The sequence below is a fragment of the Dipteris shenzhenensis genome, chromosome 6 (genome assembly GCF_047967505.1).
Source record: "Dipteris shenzhenensis isolate YYH24624 ecotype China chromosome 6, Dip_SZ_1.0, whole genome shotgun sequence".
Taxonomy (NCBI): domain Eukaryota; kingdom Viridiplantae; phylum Streptophyta; class Polypodiopsida; order Gleicheniales; family Dipteridaceae; genus Dipteris; species Dipteris shenzhenensis.
Window position 1 is genome coordinate 11,745,720 of NC_141601.1, and position 14,254 is coordinate 11,759,973.

The window sequence follows — 14,254 nt, forward strand, 5'->3', positions numbered from 1 at the left end:
AGTGGAAAACAGTGGAAAAGCACTCATAAAGCAGTTAAGAAAAGGACAAGCGATCATAAAGCACTATCAAAGTAGTAACAAGCACATGCAAAGCACATGTAAAGCACATGCAAAGCACTGCCAAAGCACATGTAAAGCTCTGCCAAAGCACATGTAAAGCACTCTTCAAATAGAAAGCAGTGGACAAGTTGCCACAAATCATGCAAAGCACATTACAAGTGGAAAGCAGTGGAAAAGCACTCATAAAGCAGTCAAGAAAAGGACAAGCAATCACAAAGCACTGCCAAAGCAATAACAAGCACATGCAAAGCACTACCAAAGCACATGTAAAGCTCAGCCAAAGCAGATGTAAAGCACTCTTCAAATAGAAAGCACTGGACAAGTTGCCACAAATCATGCAAAGCACATTACAAGTGGAAGCACTCATAAAGCAGACAAGAAAAGGACAAGCAGTCCACTGCCAAACTAGTAACAAGCACATGCAAAGCACATGTAAAGCTCTGCCAAACCACATGTAAAGCACTCTTCAAATAGAAAGCAGTGGACAAGCAACCATAAATCAATGTTAAGGAACTTTCAAAGCAGTCACAAAGCACTTACAGAGAACTTGTAAATTTCATGCAACACACATTACAAGTAGAAAGCAATGGAAAAGCACTCATAAAGCTGTCAATGGAAAAGAAGAATCTAAGAAGTCCAAAGCACATGCAAATAACATGCCAAACCACATACAGAGCTTTGCCAAAACACTACCAAACCAATCACAAAGGCTAGTAGTGACAAAACAACACTAAAGCATTGTCATAGCACTAAAAAGCACATGTAAAGCACTCCTCAAATAGAAAGGAGTGGACAAACAGCCACAAATCAATGTTAAAGCACTTTCAAAGCAGTCACAAAGCACATACAGAGAAGTTGTAAATTTCATGCAAAGCACATTACAAGTAGAAAGTAGTGGAAAAGCACTCATAAAGCACTTTAAGTAAAGGACAAGCAGTCATAATGAACTGCCAAAGCAGTCACAAAGCATTGCTAAAGCACTAACAACCAGTCAAAAAATCAAGCTATGAAAAAGCAGTTTTTAAAAAGAAAGCAGTGGTAAAGCAGTCACTAAGCATGAATCCAATACCATAGAAGCTTCTAAAGTGAAAAGACAGCCCTGAAGCACTTGCAAGGGCACTTCTAAAGTGACAGACCCAACTTGGCACACGTGAAAACACTTTTAACATTGCTAAAGCATATGCAAAGCACAAGTAGAAACTAGTCACAAACCATTCTCAAAGCAGTTATTATAAGAGAAGCTATGAGTGACATGGCCATGCAAGAGGACCAAGCGGCATTGACAAAGTAGTCCAATAGAAAATCCACTTGAATGTGTGATTCCTTAACTTGGAGTCTACATGGCTCCAAGCAGTCGCATAGCATGAGAATGCAACCTCAAATCAATTCATCATGGAAAAAACCAGTCTAGAAGCAATTTATTATGGCAAAAACCAATCTAGAAGAAGCTCATCATGGCAAAAACCAGTCTAGAAGCAATTCATCATGGAAAAAACTAGTCTAGAAGCAATTCATCATGGCAAAAACCAATCTAGAAGCAGTTCATTATGACTCAGATGAGAAACAATGGGGAGACAACTGGGCCCCTTTTTTAGTCTAATTTTTTGGTAATTCTAGTGGATCTTCTATCATTTACACTTCCTGCCCAATCAACAGTGGTGTATCCATGGAAGTGTAAGTCATATGACTTGGCATAATGTCCATGATCCCATGTACCATGGAGGTATCTGAGTACTCTCTTTTTTGCAAGGAGGTGAGTCTTCTTGGGATTTTGCATGAACTGATTGAGCACACCAATTTCATATTAAATGATAGGCTTGGTGATTGTCAAGTAAATCAAGCCACCAATGAGATGCCTATATTGAAGAGGATCTGAAGTTGGAGGAGTGTCAAGTGGTGACAACTTGATATTGCATTCCATAGGAGTAGGGAGTGGCTTGCAGTCATGTAGAAGAAACTTCCTACGTACTTTCTGAGTGTACTTTCCCTGAGAAGGTGTAATCCCTATGTCATTTCTCCATTATTCTATCCCAAGAAAATCATGGAGTTCTCCCATATCCTTCATGTCAAACTCTACTATTTGCTTTTGAGATGAGATGTCCATTGGATTTGGTGATGATCAAAGTCATCAACATAAAGCACTACAAGAAGGATGTCTTCTATAGTCTTTCTGATGTAAAGAGATGGATCTAAGTTTTATGGGGTTGAAAACCAGATGCTAGAAAGTGATGATGTGAATCCTTATTTTCCATGCATGAGGAGCCTACTTCATATTTATTGTTTTTCCAAGGTTTTTCTGAGGGAGGATTCCCGGAGGAAGTTTTCTGCTTCATGATGTACTCCATTTCAACTAAATCTATTGTCTCTCTACAGTAAAAAGTAGCAACCTACAAGCTATAGCAACTCTAGCTATCACAACAAAGGAAAAGCTACATCTGACAAGCATCTACCATGACTTGTCTACAAAGCCAAAAGACTTGGACTGCATGCAAATGACTAGAAGGACTCATCCTTTCTACAAGCAATGCCTATCCACACCAGGAAAGACGTTGATGACCTACTTGACCTCTACAAAGATAAATGCTACAAGCAAGGCAACCCACAACGAGGGTGACCCAAATGACATAGCACTCAATTAATGGCATGGCACTCAATGATAGAAAGGCATCAATGACCTCACCTCCAACACACCAATGGATTTTTGTGCATTGACTGAATTTTTTGAAGATTCCATTAGATATTCCAATTTGGGTATCTTATCTCTCACAGGGTTGGCCAATAGAGTGACACATGGCACTACGCTCCAAGTGACGTGTCATAACTTTTATCTTTAGCTAAGGCCACTCAAAAAGCTAATACGTGTCATGCAACCACATCACCTTATCTTGCCATGTCATTATAGCTAGTAGATTGCCACATCAGCACCACTGACCTATCTACCACATCATCCGATATGTGTTAGTAGCCATGTGGCACATCCCACATCACTTTGTCCATGTCAGCATGGTGCCCATTCAATTGCCACATCATAACCACGTCAGCATTACCTTGTAGGTAGTCCACATCATCAGATCTACCACCTCAGTAGTCCATGTCAGCATGCCACATGGGAGAGTGCCATCCAGGCACACTTAACATCTGCATGTGAACTCATAGTGCCACCTCAACATCAACGCTTCACAAGCACACTGTGCTCCACTAGCACATGAACCCTCCATCCACATCATCATTTTTGGGCCCTCTTGTGCTCAAAGTTTGGTCATTCTTTCAGGAGCCATAACTTTTGATCTAGGTGGAATTTGGCCGAGCTACAAAAAGAAAAAATGATTAAATAATAATGCTCTACACAATTAGATCCTTAGATCTATTTTATAACTTTTCTACAAGTCAAAAGCATCCAATACTCATCATTAGAACCACCTCCTAGTCCATTGAAGCATACCAAGCACATAAAAGTGAATGAACTAAAATTCATTTTGCTGCATTTTCCACTTTGACGCATAGTTTAGCTATAGACTAATACATCCTTAAAGGAGATTAAACTCCAAAAAGCCAAGTAAGACATTACCACATTACCTAATTAGTTCCTAGTGGGGGTGTAAATCCATTCAAATCTATCATTGGTATACACATTCGCACATCTGACACCAGCTCAGTCTCTTGGCATTTGGCAATTCAACACCTCAATGTGACACTTAGTAGTGATCTTCCTTGGATTCAAGATTGTTGCACACAACTTGCACATGCCACCCATGTACAGTCACACATTGTTGACTATTTTTTGGCATTGGCTCCTACACATTCACATCACCCTTGTACAGCCTCCTGGCTACTCTGAACATAGAGTTGTCACCCTTGTGTTATAGTCTTCAACTTTGGCATATACACATTCTCACATGATATGGTTTTTACCTTAAGCATAAGGCCCTAGTGGCATCTTGAGCATAAGACCCCAATGGCAGCTCTCACATAGTGTTCTAATGGGTAAGCCTCTAGCACAGAGCACCATACTACCTCCAGCATGGAGTTATTTAGATCACATAGTTGATGATACACCATTCATGACTTCAAATGAGATATGAGAGTGGAAAGAGAACCTACTTTGACCATTCATTTGCCACAGGGTATGTACTAGTTTATGATGCAGACTCGAGCATCATTGGTCTCAAGAAATTAGATGAAGGTGTACTACACATTGGCATGGATTAGCCCACAATTTTTTATCATGCACATTTGACAATAATCACTTAGCATGAGGCACATTTTATGATAAGCCCTTGGCATGAGGCACTCCCATCTACGTTAACACAGTCTAGTTCTAGTGATGTATGGCCATCACATTCATGCATGGATTCAACTTCATCTATTATCATTACAGATGCAGATACACAGCAGGAATTCAGTTTTGATCATGCAATTTTTTAGTAATAAGTCATCAGTATGAGGTACTTATAGCTCCAATAGCATGCGAAGATATATTCCACAATGCATCCAACTCTTCAGATGATTTCATTCCACCATCCATCACTGATGCTTTCACCTCTGTCATGGAGCATATCACATCTTTGGACACGGTATCCATGATCAATTCGGATTGGCACATTAGTCTTCAAGGAATTCTAGCATTAGCTTAGTCATGCCACATTGTACCACACTTGGATCTAGCGATCAGCACCTCTTTCAATTAGTAGATCATTCCTCAGCATGAGAACATTTATGCATCAGTGTGTTCCTTCCCCAATGCAGTGGACGTTTTTGGGTTTAGCCATTATGCAACCTAGGGAACCTCAGTGTCTAAGCATGCACTTATGGTTGTAGTAAATAGTCCTTAGTTGATGCAGATTAGTGGTTGGGATCCATGACTTCAGATCAGTCCCTACATCAACATTTAGCACCTCCTATGTCTTTACAAACTTTTAGTGATACTTTAGGCTTTTAGGCCTTTATACTATCAACTCCACCTTGAGCCTTTGATAGATGCTACATCCTATGTCGACGGATGTTTAGCCATGCACATATTAGAGGACTTTTAGCTCATGACACTGGAGCATACAAGTTGGATAGTTTCCTATACCTTGTCATTTATAGAGGCCTCTTTAGTAGAATACAAGTTGGATAGGTTCCTATACCTTGTCATTTGCACGAGCCTCTTCAATAGAACAATGTATTATTCTTGCACTTTCGAATCCAAAATTTTAGCCCCTAGATCACTTGGTCCACACCGACTATGCGGTCTTCTTTGACCCCACATCATCTGATAAAGATTATAGTTCTAATGGAGCATACCTCACATATTGTTGTCAATTATTTTGGTTTGGTGACACCTTTTTTATCATAACCCACCAGATCACATATCCATAGCTACATCGACTAGCTTCACATTTGAATGCCTCTTCTACAAAGTAGCTGCACATTCCACAGTGACTTATGACATGTTCGGCACACAGCTATACATGTAGTCATTCAAGCATTCATCTCTTGATCAACTAGTATTTTATTTAGGTGGACTTCTTATTTTTTGAATTTTCTTCCTCATCCCTTCAATCTATCTTCTGGGTCTTATTCCCAAATGCAAAGGATGACCCACAACATAAGAGAGGGTTTTATTCCCAAATGCAAAGGATGACCCACAACTTAAGAGAGGGAGATACACGTTATGTACATGATCTAGTAATTTGTACTCATTGTAAAGGCTTTTGCTACATAGTCACTATTCTCACACATGCATATATTACTGTGATTTTTTCAGCTTTCTTTTTAGTTTTGGATGCCATCATATGCATCAAACAAAATCCACAAAAAGGTATTGTACATGCACCCTCTACTTACCTTGTGCAATTTAAGAGGGGCTGTTGAGGAGGTTCCTCAATTGTAGACAGTGCTATGAAAAATCAGCAAGCATGAGATGACGTGGAAAGGATGGAATCTTTCTAAATTTGGCTAAAAATAATGTGCAAGGTGCCCAAGCCAAGCAAAATAAATATGCAGATGAACGATAGATGGCTCCATCTACAAAGGTGCCGAGAGATGCAAATTGTAGGATGGCATCACATCAAGCAAAAGGGTGCTTTGCGACAAAGAGAATGCACAATCAATGCCAAAGTAATCCCCATGCTAGGGTGCGGACTGCTCAAAATGAGATGGCCTAAACCTACGATACGGGAGCTGAGAATGCATCCTAGCTATCTGAGTTATCCCCATGCTAGGGCATAGGCTAATTGCCTTTGTCTGATAATGCATGTGTGGCAACTTGGGTGAAAGCTACTATCTAATCTGATGGGAGACCTGCTCACTAATTTGTTGCCCCAACTATAGAAATGCATCATGGAGCTTGGAGGTTAATGCCTCGAGGAATTGTGCTTGTGCATACCCAGAGCAGGAGAGAGGGGTTGAGTGGTAGGAACTTCTATACTACTAGTGGGTGCTCCCATTGTAGTAGGCACATGCGCATGTTGAGCAACCTCATCACTGTCATGTAGTGACTCACCAGAGGCATGCCTGGGTGCCATGGTGGCTGTCATAGGAGAGTGGAAGCTTGCATGCAGTTGGCTTCCTGCAAGAAAATCCCAATCTAGCAGACAAGGATGTCCCCACAAGCACGTACGAACATGGTGGAAGCTATGGTTCAAAGAAATAGACACAAAATTCGAGTGTAATGAGCTCACAAAGAATATCATTGAAGAGGCTTCAAAACATAGCCCAAATGACTCCAAAAGGGCTATGAAAGCCTCTTAAAAATATCTGGGAGAAAAAATCTCCCTTGCCAACTATTTCATTTTTTAGAGGTGGGTTTGGCGGGGTTTGGCAAGGAGGGAGCCGGGGGTCCTAGATCACTTAGGACACCTAGGATATTGCCCTAAAGACCACTAGGATAGTTAGACCACCAGTAATTAGTCTAACTTAACCTCACCACCATGACTTAACCCATCCTCAATCTGATTGACCTAACCTCATGCCACACTAACCAAATCTAACTAACAAAACTAAACAGATTCTGGTAACCCAACCTATCTACACCAATACCCGAGTAAAACTAGGTAAATAATTAGAATAATCTAAGAATTAGCGACAGACAAAAATAATCGTGCTATGGGGGCTACTATGAGGTGCGCAAGGACCGAAGGTGTAGGTGCCTGTAGAAAGGCCTCATCCGTATGCTCCCAATCTCTTCAAAACCAATCAAATTTTAATTTTACCACCTCTATGGGCTTACAATCTTCAGTAGACACCCAATCAAGGCACATAGACTTGGCCTATACAAAGCATCCAATGGAGGGCTACGGGTGCATGTCAACACCAAGTCAAAGGGCAACACATAGAAGGTCAACAACGACGGAACTGTCAAGTGGTGGCTTGGTAACAAGATTCAACTGCACTTGCAATTGAACAAAGATACATGTTCATATTCAAAGCTTTTGCTCTTGGTGCTGATGGGATGAGGATGCTCGTGACAATTGAATGAGTATGTGACGGTGGTTATGTGTTGGTCGTCGTGTGGGACTATGTAAATGGCAAGAATGAGGGATGAAGGGGGGGGGGGGGAGGTGCCAAAGAATGGAGCTCTGATACCAATATAGAACAGAGGTAGGGGATAGTTTAGAGAAAGGGGTAGAAGAGAGAGAATGAGGGGGGAGAAGAAAGGAGAAGGGGTAGGGGAGAGAGAGAGAGAGAGGGGGGGGGGGGGGGGGAGAGAGGGAGAGAAGGGCTTTTTCACTTCGCGTGGAAACAATTCCAAAGAGCCAAATATGACTCATTAGAAGTCGATCCAAACACACAACACACACAATGACAATGGGGGGACACATACACACGCACGCACGCACACAACACAACACACACGTCAATGGGGGGACACACACAATGACAATGGGGGGACACACACACACACCCACACCCACCCACCACACACACTTTTTTTTTTGTGGGAATCCCACCCACCACACACACACACACAACGACAATGGGAGGACACACACACACCCACCACACCCACCCACCACACACACGCACGACGACAATGGGGGGACACACACACACACACACACACACACACACACAAAACGACAATGGGGGGACACACACACACACACACACATGGGGTTAGATGTCACATAAAAATGGTTACAAAAGTGAGCTTATATAGTACCCTCCATTATCCCCTCTAAACCTCACTAAAGCACCCCTAAATCAACCCCTTTTCCCCGTCCAGTACACGTGAATTAAAACTACACTCATCAGCTCTAAGAGAACAACCACACCATGCCCCAGATTCTCAAATTTGGAAAATTGCACAGAAAGTGCTTTGTTTTCCATTGCAAAATTTGCTCCCGGCTTCAAGCAATCATATTTATTGATTCTCTCTCCAAACAGCTGTGGATGAGTGATCACTCTCAAAGGGCTACCCAATTCACATTTAGGTTGAAAATTTCTAGATTAGCAAAATCTACTTCAAACTCCACAATCTCATCATGACAATTGATCGGCAAACCCATTGCCAACGAACCATGTGTCATGGTCAATTTTGATAATTTCATTGTATCCAACACCAAGAGATCACATGACCCTAGGATTCAACTGTGTCCGGTATCTTGTATGCCCCATCTTTCCAGACTAATCAAAGTCGAGCACCCTTACTTCAAACCCATCAACACCACTTCGAGGCTTCATCATAAGTTGCAAAGCCGAAAATCCCCATGAACAAATCCCTGTGAATGCCCTCCAGATGTTGCAACTAGGAGGCAAGACTTGAGCTCGACTAGAACTTGGTCTTTCCCTTCCTTCTTTAAGTCTTGAGCCACATCTAGAGCTGAGCGCTATTGCATTTCAGGAGCTAAGTATTCCATACAAATGCATAGCCATCCATGCCCAATCACATCAACACCATCCAGGGCTTGGGCATGTCCACTCCTATGCCATGCTTCATGTGCCTCCTTGCAATACATTCTTGAAAGCTTGGCAACTTTGCCAACACCATCTATGTCAATGTAGAGTTTGGTTTTGTCTGGTTGCTGCACATTTGAATAGCCCTGGAGACACCATGGAATAGGCCAACCCTGCTGCTTTGTAGCCAAAGACTTGACAGCCTTCCACACTCTGGCAGCTTGCGTGACCTCATGCATTCGGCCTGCACTAGTCGCAAAGCAGCGAAAGGATGCAACAATTTCTGGCCAAACAACTTTGCCATCTTCCTGGAGTGAGGCAGCCACAGCCTCCACCGTATGAGGGCCAAAAACATTAAGAAGCAGCGTCTGATAGCAAGGGTGACGTCGACTTACCCAATATCTGTGGAAACAAGATGCATTTTGAAACCCAGGGTCCCCCGCAGAAGGCTGAGGCTTGAATACACAAAACAGCGACGCCCCCGGTGGCTTGTCAAAAAGAGCATCTATCTTCACCCCATGAATATTGGCCTCGATAAAGCATTTAGTACAATTGATGGCTTGCACAAATACTCTACGAAAGAGTCAACGATCTCCCCTACTTGTGCCGTATGATCTTGCACATACATGTCACTGTCGAGGGTATCCCAAAAGATGGAGGCAAAGGCCACATCCACTGCTGATGGCTCCGTGTCCAGGTTGGACACAAAATCCATAAACGGCTTGTGAAGGAGCACCAAGGGAATGAGGGGAGGAAGGGGACGGTGGCATTTGAACCTGGCTTGATATTTCCTCCATACATGCCACACGACAAGGTCCGAAGGAACATGGCCTAGGTCATCTGCAGGAAAAATTGTTATCTGCTGTCGCGAATTGGACGAGTTGGACGGCTAGCTCTCTCTCCATGCCATGCCGCTCCAAAACATTAGCGAACGCTGCTGTCATATGCTGCACGTTGATGCGAGGAGATAGAGGAGAGAGAGGTGGTAACGGAGCAGAGCCATCGCCGCCGCTGCGCTTAGTGGTGGGAGGATATCTTTGCAATGTTCGCTTTTGCTTTTTTGGCCTGCCCCTGCGCTAGGCCTTAGCCATGGGGATTTTTGTAAGAAGCTTAAACCTATTATAGTAATTTCGAAAATTTGCCCATGCTTTTCTCCTCCTCTCTCTCTTCTTCTTTTTCTTCTTTTTCTTCTCTCTCTAAGCTTCTTCTTCTTCTCTCTCTCTCTCAGCTTTCAATTTGCCAGGGCAGGCCTCTTGAATGTATTCACTTGTTTCACCAAAATATATTTTTGGCCTGCCCTCTGTGGGTAGGCCTTAGCGAAGGTTCATTTCGGGGAGATGGGCAATAATCATAATTTTATAATTTCTTTGCTGAAATACTTTATTCGTGCACGTGTCTTTGTAGGCAAGTGGGCGTGGCAGTTCGTGTGCATGGCTTGAGCGTCAGTGGCACGTGGAGCGATCGTATGATTTACTTAGTCGTCCTCCGCTTTGTGCGCATGGCTTCAGCGTCGATGGCAGAGGATCATGGACCCTGCACGTGAATATCGTTGAAGGTGGCGTTGTGCTGTTCTTTGTTGCTAACCACAGCCCCAATTTTGGGTGGTGCGTATGGAGGTTCTCTGTGCAATCGAATTACATCGAAGATGTTGTTGTATTGTTGTGTTAGACTTTTGTGATTTTATTCTCCATAGAGTTCTCTATAAAGGTCGTCACCAACTTTGGGAAGGTACGAATTCTGCTGCTTCTTGTTCGATCGCTTTCACACATGGCAGATCACGAAACCGTAAACCGTGAGGTTGTGGACGAATCTGAAAAACAACATTCTCCAGCATCGATGGATACTGGGAGCATGAACACATTCCATAAGGGTGTGGTTTCTTATTCTATTTTCTGATTCTTTCTTCCATTCTTGTTTCTTATTCCGTATTCAAGCGATGAGCGAGTGAAAGTGATCGATGACGAAATTTTACGATGACTAATCGAAAGTGATCAGCAAGTGATGAGCCAACCAAAGTGGAGAAATTTGGTTTCTGTTTCATCCTGTAGCAGTAGTGTTCTTGGGAAAGCTTGCATGCATCTCTGTGTTGCGTAGACGCAATTTGTGTAGACTATTTATTGCATTTTTTAAAAGTGATTTACTTTGAGTGTGTACATGCAGAGATGGTCAAACGCGTCGCTGGCAAAGGTGTGATGGAATTGGAGGAAGACGCGATGTCAGTTTTATCAAAGGTTTTGTCATCAATCTTCTCCTCGTTGTTTTGCTTATTTGTTTTGTTAACGTTAATCAAACTAAGTGATCTTTTATGTGATACAGAATTAGGTGATCACAACAATGATGGAGCGAGACGATCCACGTCAATTTTTGGCACTCTTGTTATCAAAGGTTTTGTCGTCAATCTTCTCCTCATTGTTTTGCTTATTTGTTTCGTTAACGTTAATCAAACTAAGTGATCTTTTATGTGACGTGCTACGTCTCAAGTTTATTGTGGTTGAAAAATCTCATTGATTATGCACAATCGGCAAAAAATGCATGCATATCAATCCAACATATGTTGAGACGTGTGCAATTTTTCATGTCCATAGGAGATTATCTGGATGGCCAAATTCACTGCAAATCCCATTTTTAACCAAGTGTTACGCACAACCATCAAAAAACACACTCTGACATATGTTATTCAAGCACGCTCATACCCGATGGGCATGATAATTTGCATGCACTTCAATACCACACATTAATCCCTCATCTTTTGAGGTGCGTGCAAAGTATCATACCCATCGAATATGCGTTGGAAAGTCGAACTTGCCACAAACCCCATTTTTCACCCAGAGTTATGTAAAACCATCAAAAAATAGTATCTGAGGTGTGTTATTCGAATGCGATCATACCCACCAATGGACATGATACCTTACACGTGTATTAATCCCACCCACTTTGAGACACGTGCAAAGTATCATGCCCATTGGATACACTTTGAATGGTCGAAGTCGCTACAAACCCCATTTTTCACGAAGTGTGAAAAACAATATCTGAGGTGTCTTATTCGAACATGCTCATACCCGCCGATGGACAAAATGCTCTACACCCACATCATCTCACATATTTTATGGCATGTTAAAAGTATCACTCCCATCAGATATGCTTTGGATGGTCGAAGTCGCCACAAACCCCATTTTTCACCAAGTGTTATGCACAATCGATAAAAAAATAGTATCTGAGGTGTGTTATTCAAACACGCTCATACCTGATGGGAACGATACTTTGCACACGTGGTCAAATTTCACCTACTTTGAGATGCATGCAAAGAATCAAAGTTTTAGATATGCTTTGGATGGTCAAAGTCACCACAAACCCCATATTGCACCAAGTGTTATGCACAACCGTCAAAAAATAGTATCTAAGGTGTGTTATTTGAATGCACACATACCCGATGGAAATGATACCATGTACATGCACAAATCCCACATATTTTGAGGTGCGTGCAAAGTATCGTGCCGATCGGATATGCTTTGGATGGTCGAAGTCACCACAAACCCCATTTTTCACAAAGTTATGCACAACCGTCAAAAAATAGTATCTGAGATGTGTTATTCAAACGCATACATATATGCTAGTAATGATACTATGCGCACACATGAATACCAGATATGTTGAGGCATGTGCAAAGTATTGTACCCATCAGATATGCTTTAGATGGTCAAAGTCACCACAAACCTCGTTTTTCACCAAGTGTTATGCACAACCACCAAAAACCACGCTCTGAGGTGTGTTTTTCAAATGCCATCATACCCGATTGGCTTGATACTTTGTAGGCATGTCAATCCAACCTTCATTGAGGTGCATTCAAACTTTTATGTCCATAAAATAGGCTTTGTATGGTCGAAGTCTCCACATATCCTTTGTTTTACCAAGTGTTATATGCAACCAACAAAAAAATAGTATCTAAGGTGTGTTATTCAAATGCGCGCATTCTTGATGGGCATGATACTATGTACGCACATGAATGCAACATATATTGAGGCATTTGGAAGGTATCGTTCCCATCATGAATGCTTTAGATGGTCGAGGTTACCATAAACCCCATTTCTCACCAAATGTTATGCACAAGCAACAAAAACAACACTCTGAGGTGGGTTATTCAAATGCTCTCATGCCGATGGGAATGATCCTTTGAACACGATTTAATACCACCTATGTTGAGGTGTGTGTAAAGCATCGTGCCCATTGGATATGATTGCCACAAACCCCATTTTTCACCAAGTAATATGCACAACCACCAAAAAAATAGTATCTAAGGTGTGTTATTCGAACACGCACATACCCAATGGGCATGACACTATGTAGTAACATGAATCCTACATATGTTGCTGCATGTTAAAATTATCATGTCCATTGGATGGTCGAAGTCGCAACAAATCCCGTTTCTAAGTGTTATGCACAACCGGCAAAAAACATGCTCTGAGGTGTGTTATTCGAATGCGCTTATACCCAATGGGAATGATAATTTTCATGCACTTCAATCCCATATATTTTGAGGCATGTGCAAAGTATCAGGCCAATTGGATATGCTTTGGATGGCCGAAGTTGCCACAAACGCCATTTTCCCCCAAGTAATATGCACAATGGCCAAAAAATAGTATTTGAGGTGTGTTATTTGAACGTGCTCATACTCGATGGGAATAAGACTTTGAACACACTACATTCCTACCTACTTTGAGGTGCATGAAAAGTATCATGCCATCCTATATGCTCTGGATGGTCGAAATCGCCACAAACCCCATTTTTTCACCAAGTGTTATGCACAATCTACAGAAACTAGTATCGAAGGTGTGTTATTTGAGCATGCACATACCCCATGGACACTATACTTTTCATGTACATCAATACCAATATGTTGATGCACATTCAAAGTATCGTGCACATTGGATATGATTTGGATGGTCGAAGTCGCTACAAATCATGTTTTCACCAATTGTTATGTACAAATGGCAAAATTCATGCTTTGAAGTATGTTATTCAAATGCACTCGTACCCAATGGGAATTATACTTATCAAATGCTTCAATTCCACCTACATTGAGGTTCATGCAAATTTTCATGCCCATTTGATATGCTTTGGATGATCGAAGTCATGACAAACCCCATCTTTCACCAAGTGTTATGCACAATCAGTTTTAAAAACACACTTTGAGTTGTGTTATTCAAACGCACTCATACCCAAGTAATGATACTTTTAACATGCTTCAATCTTGCATATGTTGAGGTTCTGCAAAGTATCATGCCCATCGGATATGCTTTGGATGGTTGAAGTCACC